Raw genomic sequence first — 9,250 nt, 5'->3', positions numbered from 1 at the left:
GCATTTTACCCGACATTCTTACAGTTCCACCAATCCATCTCCTTCGATTGGTTTCTTAAAAAGAACCGATCTTGAAAGGCAAAGTTAACCTCGGTAAGACTCGAACTCACAGCGCCCGAGTGTTGGAGCAAATATCGCGAAGCATTCTATGTGACCCTCTAATGACTCCGCCAATTTGACCGCTTTTGCTAATCTCCTGCCTTGTCTGATACTTAGTCGAAATTGATAATATCATTGTTTGCATCATAGTAATGTTTTATGGCAGGAAGTATGTGTAGTCGTTATATTGTTTATTACATACGCATTCAGTTGAATGACAAAACTGGTAAACATTATCACCATCAAAAGAATTGTTTATAAACCGACCCCCTTCATTTTTCTTTATATAATTAACATTTAACAGCGTTATTAGCACAATTTCTCTATCGCCATGATCAACGCCATTGTCATCATCATCATCATCACCACCACCACCACCACCATCATCATCGTCACCACCGTCGTCGTTGTTGTTGTAACTATTGATAGTAATGTAAAGATAGTTAAACTGTCTGGCGTATATTTCTTATTGCTGATATCTGTGAAGTATTTTGTTGTTGTTATTGAATTTGTATTCGTTGCCGCTGTTATTTGATTAAAATTGTTTTTTTTTCTGTGTTTTCATCTGTTTACTGACTTACATACATAATTTTTTTTTATTTTGTTATATAACTCATTAATTTTATGTTCGTATTTAGTCAAATCTTCTTTGAAGATTATAAAAAAGTAATCTTAGTTAAAAATGACTTTTAAAAATCTTCATTGAAAATTTTAAAAACTATTCACTTGCTATTATTAACAAGTCTTCATTGAATATTACTATACTACACAAAATGGTTTAACCAATTGTTAGAAATCAGACGTCAATAATATACTTGGAAGTGGTATGGATTTGTCATTACGTACTATATTAATTCTACCTTAAAATATCAAGTTTCATGTCTCTGTAAAACCAAATCTAGTAGAACGTATGGATAATTGACAGGGTTAAAATTCTTTCCTTATTCTTCTAAGTCAAAGACATACACAGACTCACACACAATGCACACATACGAACACATAGACGGATATATATATATATATATATATATATATATATATATATATATATATATATATATATATATATATATATATAATCAAAAAAAGCAACATGAATTTTCAAGGTTATTGCAGTACACACGTTTCATGCCACTCCATTTATTTAAGCAATGCGAGCATTAAACTAAATGTAAAATGCAGAGCAATCTTCAGCTGCACAAGGATACAGAAAATTTACTGAAAATTTCATTTCAGCAGAATGGACATATTACTGTTGTGACAACATTTAAACAATCTAAGTGGGAAAGAAGAATGCAAAAAAAAAACATCTTGACATAGCCAAGTCTAGCAGGCTAGTAATTAATTCTAGGTAGAATTCTAACTGTCCCTGATTTTATTTGTTTTTTATCTAGTGATTTAAAGCTTAAGGGGGCAACCAGCCTTTCTCTTATAAGGAAAGGGAAGGGGTAAACATTATACATGGATATGGTTATAAAGATTCCTCTGATCATAGTGGCAACACAATTTTAGGTTGGGGTTTTTTTACTATTATCTTATATGTATGTATGTATGTATTAAAGAATCTATCCCCTCGAAAGCTATTTTAAAATGTCACCATTGCTAAACGTTTATTTTATTCTGGAGGTGGTAGTGATAAATTAACAATAGTTCTTGGCGAGCTGAAGTTACAAAAAACAAACTAAAAGAGGATTTTTGCTAAATAATTCCTTTTATGAATAAGAAAGACACTTACATAGTATATCTCAATGAAATCAGCCATTACATTTTCACTTACAAGTAAAAGCTTTCCTCTTTTCTCTTCATTAGCCGATCTGCAATTTTTGTTTTTTCTAATCTATCCAATTCATCCCTCCAGCTTGTTTGTTGTCGTCATCTGTTTTATTATCAAGCTTTTGGAATACAGTCTGTCAGATTTTCTTATTTTCATCCACACGTCACTAGTCTTCCAGGCGCGTTCAGCCCAATTCAGTTACAACGATTTTATTAAATGTAATTTTGTGTTGCTTGTTCTTGGATTCAATCGTTTTTTTCTTTCTGTCTTTTGTAATGGTCATACACATTTTTTTGAAGCATAATGCGTTCGTGAACACGTTAAGTTGTTCTTAACTTGTTGGATCGGTCTTTTGACAGAGTCATGCATCATAGATGATGTATTGATTGTAAATGCATCTTTAAGGATGTAGGAGCAATTTTGCTTTTAAAAATGAAACATGCCCTCCTGGAGGCTTTTCGATCTAAGGTAATTTCCTGTGTTGTTTCTTTTCTGAAATAGCTGAAGACTACAGGAAAAAATTGCTCTGGGAAATCTTAGATCTCATAAAGAAACGAAAACAACTAACAATAAACTCAGTTTGATACAAGATAGAAGTAGTAGATTTAAGGGAAAGAAATGAAAGGACATAAAAGATATACAACATGAACATCATTGAAACAACAATTCAACAACGTGGGTACATGGAGTAAATAAAATCATAACATGGAGTAAATAAAATCATAACATAAACAATTGAATATAAGAAATAATAATTTCTTAAAGTATGTGTTAATCCCCATGTGGGTACATGGAGTAAATAAAATCATAACATAAACAATTAAATATAAGAAATAATAATTTCTTAAAGTATGTGTTAATCCCCATGTGGGTACATGGAGTAAATAAAATCATAACATAAACAATTAAATATAAGAAATAATAATTTCTTAAAGTATGTGTTAATCCCCATGTGGGTACATGGAGTAAATAAAATCATAACATAAACAATTGAATATAAGAAATAATAATTTCTTAAAGTATGTGTTAATCCCATGTACCCAGACTTTGTGGACACCGTGTATATTCTTTTTTTTTTTTTTGTCCTTAAGCAGCGTGTCTGTGGAGTACTCAGCTACTTGCACGTTAATTTCACGAGCTGGTCGTATCAGCTGGGACCCGTGTCATCGTAACTGACAGAGTGCTCCTATATATTTATATTGCTAATATTATTATTATTCATTAGAATCAATTAAAAAAAAACTCTCCAGTATTGCAAGTAATCCTCGTTTTTATAATCTATATAATACTTTAAAATTCAAATTTTATTTGTCTGTATGTGTTTTCCTTAATTTTAGACCAAAAAAGGAATTTATAGTATAAAAGCCTTTCAACCTATATACTGTTGGATATAAAACGCTTGTAACTGAAAATTTTCAGACGTATCTGAGAAACGAGAAGACTAGCTTTTCAAAATTGTGTTCATTGCTATACCAACATATTTCAAATAGTCACTATTGCTTCCGACATAGAAAACGAATGGCACAGCTACACATATGCATATGGAAAATAGACACACACAAACACACGCATACGCACACATACACGCACGCACATATATGCATGCATACAACTCTTAGAGACACATAGATACACATACATGCATACATACGTAAGTACATACATACATTCGTACATACAACTATGAAAGCGAAGCACAAGTCATTCATTGCGCTGACACACACGTACTTACGTACACATAGTGCATACATACACATAAATACATACATGCACGCATACATACACACATATGTACTTACATGCATATACATAAATACATACGTACATGCACATACACACCTGCACACACAAGGATCGGTGCAAATGAAGGCAAGTATTTAATGAATGAGTTTGCTTACAATGACAGCGATACAGTATTACGTAATTGTCATTTGTCTTACATAGCTCTCACGCTCTTTCAAAAATCAGGCATTCTCTACGTACGCCTTTCCTTCTCTCTCTCTCTCTCTCTCTCTCTCTCTCTCTCTCTCTCTCTCTCTCTCTCTCTCTCTCTCTTTCTCTCTTTCCATCTATGTATCTATCTATCTACCTATTTATCTATCTATGTCTGTCTCTATTAATCTATCTATCGGTCAGTCTGTCTGTTTATTTATCTATCTCTCTATTTCTGTTTCATATCGACAGATGTGTCTACAAAATTAACCTATCGTATGTACACACACACGCATATATATATATATATATATATATATATATATATATATATATATATATATATATATATATGCATAGAGAGAGAGAGAGATGTATATATATATATGTATGGATGTATGTTTTATACGAGGCTTGTATAATTGGTTGTTCAACTCTTCCTATTCAACATGGTGTCCCTCAAAAGCGATACATTTGCGCTGTCGTTAAACCCAATTTTCGAATCCTCTTTGGCAAAATATCAGATGTGTACTGTCATTCAAATCCCCTATCACCTCGTCTGTATCATCAAATCGTTATACCCATAACTGTCCTTCTTTAGACCGAACAGAAGGAAGTCGGATGGAGCTTGACCAGGGCTGTACGATGAATGGGGACCAATGGTCTGCCCAATTTTCCGATTATCTAACTTATTGCCGAAGATGTGTGGGGATGCATATTTTTACGGTGAATGTAGATCGTATACAGATTCTTGTTCAGTCTTTCTCTTCTAATGGAGGCTTCTGCAAGCATTTTTGGGGTGTCTTAATATTCGCCACTTCCTGGTTTAATGTTCTCCTCTTTCTGTTCACTGTAAAGCCAATTTCCAGAAAATCAAGAAGCATGACACTCTTGTCACCTCCAAAAGCAATCACCATGACGTTTAGTAGTGATTGATGGCTTTTCAACTGCTTTAGCCTTGAACTAAAAATGTGACGCTATTCTATAAACTGAATTTTCGTTTCCAGTTCATAAAGATACAGCCATGTTTCATCTGTCACCACATCGAGGTGTGTGTGTATGTTCTATTTCTCTTTATAATTTACTGTAAACTTTGAGCAGTCACCTATTTGGTTGCAAGGTTGTAAAAGAAAGCATCTTGTTTTGTTCATCTTTCTTTAAATCTTATGGTCTTGTAGGTTTTTATAGTCCCAAACATCGTTATCATAAGTAGTATATGAATTAAGGATTTGCATTCTCTCCCCCATGGATCTAAGCTCAGCCATACATATAGATGGATGGATGGATGGATTGGTGGGTGGATGGATCAATGGATCGATCGATCGATCAACAACGAACTTCCGAAAAGCTTCCATTGACCAAATTCGCTCATAAACCATTAGTCTGCCAGAATCTATGGTGCAAGTACCGACGCACTGTGCACTGGAACTGAACCGAAAACCAAGTGGTTCAGAAGCAATTTTCTTAACAATACCACCATACCTCGAATTAAAGCCAAAAAAAATGGCAAGTAATTAAAATTACCCTTACAGTAAGGAAATGGCTACCTAGGATCACTATTATTAATGTTAAGCAAATCTGGTCAAGTCGATTCTCTGCAATGGGTGTTGTACTCAACTCGACAACAACTATGCAAAAAATGTAAAAGGTCAATGGAGAGAAATGTTGAATATAATTGCAACTGTATGCACAAGTTGCAACTGTAGCAACGGACACGCCTGCAAATACAAGAATACAGGAATACAGGAAGTCGGCGAGCTGGCAGAAACGTTAGCACGCCCAGTTACGCACTGGGGTCGATGTAATCGACTTCATCCCTTTGTCTGTCCTTGCTTGTCCCCTCTATGTTTTGCCCTTTGTGGGCAATAATGCAATAATGTAATAAGAAACGTTAGCACGCCGGGCGAAATGCTTAGCGATATTTCGTCTGCCGTTAGGTTCTGAGTTCAAAGTCCGCCGAGGTCCACTTTGCCTTTCATCCTTTCGGGGTCGATAAATTAAGTACCAGTTACGCACTGGGGTCGATCTAATCGACTTAATCTCCTTGTCTGTCCTTGTTTGTCCACTCTATGTTTAGCCCCTTGTAGGAAATAAAGAAATAAGAAACGTAAGCACGCTGGGCGAAATGCTTAGCGGTATTTCATCTGTTTTTACGATCTGAGTTCAAATTCCGCCGGGGTCGACTTTGCCTTTCGTCCTTTCGGGTCGATAAATTAAATACCAGTAGCGCACAGGGGTCGATCTAATCGATTGGTCCCCTCCCCAAAATTTCGGGCCTTGTGCCTAGAGCAGAAAAGAATATTAATTTCGAGGAAGGCGGTGAGCTGGCAGAATCGTTAGCAGGCCGGGCGAAATGCTTAGCGGTATTTCGTCTGCCGTTACGTTCTGAGTTCAAATTCCGCTGAGGTCGACTTCGCCTTTCATCTTTTCGGGGTCGATTGAATAAGTACCAGTTATGCGCTGGGGATCAATGTAATCGACTAGTCCCCTCCACTATAATTTCAGGCCTTGTACCCATAGTAGAAAGGATTATTATTATTATTATTATTATTATTATTATTACTATAAGTACCAGTTATGCGCTGGGGTCGATATAATCGACTTAATCCGTTTGTCTGTCCTTGTTTGTCCCCTCTTGTGTAGCCTCTTGTGGGCAGTAAAGAAATAAGAATCGTTAGCACGTCGGGCGAAATGCTTAACGGTATTTCGTCTGCCACTGCGTTCTGAGTTCAAATTCCGCCGAGGTCGACTTTGCTTTCATCCTTTCGGGGTCGATAAATTAAGTACCAGTTACTTATTGGGGTCGATATAATCGACTTAATCCGTTTGTCTGTCCTTGTTTGTCCCCTCTCTGTGTAGCCCCTTGTGGGCAGTAAAGAAATAGGTATTTCGTCTATATTTACGTTCTGAGTTCAAATTCCGCCGAGGTCGACTTTGCCTTTCATCCTTTCGGGGTGGATAAATTAAGTACCAGTTCCGTACTAGGGTCGATATAATCAACTGGGCCCCTCCCCAAAAATTTTGGGCCATGTGCCTAGAATAGAAAAGAATACAGGAATATTATCTGTGGATATTTTCCGCAATTTCTATAGATTCAACGGGGTGCATATATATCTAAGCAAACCTGTATAAGAGTTGGCTTAAATGCATCAGTTCACGTCAATACAGGTGTGGTTGTATGATGGATGGAGGGAAACATTGATGTATTTAAACAGAATGAGGAGTGGAAATGTGCTTTTAAGCTATAATGACTTTTATATGTGTATGTGTGTGTGTGTGTGTAGGTGAATCTGTATGTATGGATATGTACATTAGTGTACATGTGGGTACATATGAAGAGAAATGGTTGCACGCACACTATACATATTTGTTGCACAACACAGGAAAAGATCACAGCAATATTCAACATAGACACACGTAAGCCTACATCACGATGTACTCAAACACACACTCGCGCGCGCGCACATACACACGTACGCACGCACACGCACGCACACGCACGCACGCACACACATACACACACATATGCGCACATTTCTATAGCTCACCAAAACTGTCTGATTGATCGCGTATTCGTAAGCATAAAGTTACATCAGAAGACGTTGACCGAATAGATAAATGCATAATTGAATAGAGGTGCGTGTATGTATGCACACACACACATAAACACACGTACACACACACACACACACACAATACATACGTACACAACACATTCACACACGCACACAACACACATACAGATAGATAGATAGATAGACAGATAGATAGATAGATAGATAGATAGATAGATAGATAGATAGATATGCATGTATGTATGCACATATATATATGTGTGTGTGTGTGTGTGTGTGTATTATATAAAAATATGTGTGTGTGTGTGTGTGTATGTATGTATATATATATATATATATATATATATATATACATATATATATATACATAGATAGATAGATACATACATACATACATACATATACATGTATGTATGCACATATATATGTATGTGTGTGTGTGTGTGTGTGTATGTATGTATATATATATATATATATACATATATATATATACATAGATAGATACATACATACATACATACATATACATGTATGTATGCACATATATATGTATGTGTGTGTGTGTGCGTGTGCACGCACACACATATTATGGCCAATGTCTAAACAAGGAGAATCTGGAATATATCCAGAAAATATGCGTATATTTACCTTACGTTAATTTTCTGAGAGATCTAACCATTGCTGCGACTGCTCGCTTCTTCACCTGGTGTAAAATGAAACAGGTTCCCTGAAACCTTATGATAAATAATTATTGTGAATGAGGAGCGGAATGTTGTTGTTGGCATTCCGTCGCTTACGACGTCGAGGGTTCCAGTTGATCCGATCAACGGAACAGCCTGCTCGTGAAATTAACGTGCAAGTGGCTGAGCACTCCACTGACACGTGTTCCCTTAACGTAGTTCTCGGGGATATTCAGCGTGACACAGAGTGTGACAAGGCTGACCCTTTGAATTACAGGCACAACAGAAACAGGAAGTAAGAGTGAGAGAAAGTTGCGGTGGCAGAGTACAGCAGGGTTCGCCACCATCCCCTGCCGGATCCTCGTGGAGCTTTAGGTGTTTTTGCTCAACAAACACTCACAACGCCTGGTCTGGGAATCGAAACCGTGATCCTATGACTGCGAGGTCCAATGCCCTAACCACTGGGCCATTGCGCCTCCACAAGGAGCGGAATATAAAGTAATTATATTGAAGCGTACACCTTTATATACAACTGGAAACATTCCTTTCTTACCAAGATTGTGGAAATACATTTGGAGTGTCTTACAAAGAAAGATATTACAGTTAGAAAACATAAGATGTCTAGAACGGATTTCTGTTATCTAACATGCATGAACCTTACAAGGTATATTGTAATACGACAAATCGGGGTTTTTATTTATTTCCTGAGTATGCGACAAAGCTGAATTGAAAGTAGTTACGGTTACGACCTATACCTTGCTTAATAAATTAATGTGAAGGATTCATTTCGAATATGTAAATATCTTTGTGGTGCCGTTATGTATGTGATATAAAAGTAAACACAAAGAATTAATCCTGACAAAACGAATATAAAGTAAACATGAGTATATTTACTTCCCACTAAATTTGGATAGATAGAAAAATAGATAGATAGATAGATAGATAGATAGATAGATAGATAGATAGATAGATAGATAGATAGATAGATAGATAGATAGCTGGGCGTGTGTGTATATATATTTACCTTACGTTAATTTTCTGAGAGATCTAACCATTGCTGCGACTGCTCGCTTCTTCACCTGGTGTAAAATGAAACAGGTTCCCTGAAACCTTATGATAAATAATTATTGTGAATGAGGAGCGGAATGTTGTTGTTGGCACTCCGTCGCTTACGACGTCGAGGGTTCCAG

The 9,250-nt window shown here is 36.3% G+C and overlaps 1 long non-coding RNA gene across 1 annotated transcript in view; it reads right to left on the bottom strand.

The window, feature by feature from the left end:
• Positions 1 to 2,082, bottom strand: part of LOC149136883 (uncharacterized) — a 7,159-nt gene extending 5,077 nt beyond the window's left edge. The window contains exon 1 of the long non-coding RNA XR_016237852.1: positions 1,835 to 2,082. This is a non-coding gene — a long non-coding RNA (uncharacterized LOC149136883). The remainder of the gene's footprint in view (positions 1 to 1,834) is intronic.
• Positions 2,083 to 9,250: the final 7,168 nt, after the last annotated feature.

This window comes from Octopus bimaculoides, chromosome 2 (assembly GCF_046866305.1).
Source record: "Octopus bimaculoides isolate indiv1 chromosome 2, ASM4686630v1, whole genome shotgun sequence".
Classification (NCBI taxonomy): Eukaryota; Metazoa; Mollusca; class Cephalopoda; order Octopoda; family Octopodidae; genus Octopus; species Octopus bimaculoides.
This window is presented reverse-complemented; position numbering and strand designations above follow the sequence as displayed.